The sequence below is a fragment of the Galeopterus variegatus genome, unplaced genomic scaffold (genome assembly GCF_000696425.1).
Source record: "Galeopterus variegatus unplaced genomic scaffold, G_variegatus-3.0.2 Scaffold1800, whole genome shotgun sequence".
Taxonomy (NCBI): Eukaryota; Metazoa; Chordata; class Mammalia; order Dermoptera; family Cynocephalidae; genus Galeopterus; species Galeopterus variegatus.
In genome coordinates, this window is record NW_007727911.1 from 325478 (window position 1) to 326459 (window position 982).

Sequence of the window (982 nt, forward strand, 5' to 3'; positions counted from 1 at the left end):
CTTATGTTTTTCCTTATCTCCAGCTTCCTTGGTCTTTTTCATATTTAATCAGTGTTGGCTACTTTTTTTCCAATTCTGACATCGAGAAATTAACTGGAAAATGCAGAAGCTATTATCATATGACCAAGAGAGAGAGAACTTATTAAGCCAGGCTGTAGCAAGGTAAAACCTGCTAGTGATCTACACCTAACTCTAGATGGGACTGGGCTAGGGTGATAGTACATAATGCTGATGTGAGATGTTGCAATTTTACGGGGTTGAGAGGGAAGACAATGCCAGGATTTCTCTGGGCAGGGGGATGCTACTGGTCTTTTGAGTCATGGCATTCCCTGAGAAGGCAATGTGCCACACCTTAAGGAGGACAGTCGCTCTGGGATGGGCCAGGTGGACTGATGAGGGGGCAGGGAGTTGAGGAAAACTTTTGGTGATGCTCTATATTCAGAAAAGAAACTCTAGAATAAACCAAACCAGAGTAAAGGTGCTTGGGAAATAAACAGGACAGGATCACCTTTTACGCCAGGACAGGGGGATGTGGAAAGGAGTGAGGAAGGCCGGAGCAAGTTAAGTCCAGCAGGGGAGCAGCCTGCTGGAGAAAGACTGCAGGAGGCAGAGCCCCATGGGGTACATCAGGAGAGGTCCCCAGGGGAGCCAGCCTGCAAGGTCAATGCCACAGCCCCGCCCAGGGCGGGGCCTCTGAGAGCCAGCTGTGCTTCTTAAGCATTCTTGGGTCAGGGGTCTGAAGAAAACTACTGAGCTGCTCCCTCAAGAAAATACACTGATACTCACCTAATTCTGCCTTTCACTTTGGAGGTTTCAAAGGTCCCTGAAAGTGAAGCCACAGAACCAAGGTTCTGAATCCCAGGCCCAGAGGAGCTCGTGCACACTGAAAGAATAGGAGTGATAACAGGAAGTACTTGGAGTATTGTTTAATCCTTTAAGCCTCTGGCAAACTAAGTGGAATAATATGAGGCCTGGCCTGAAA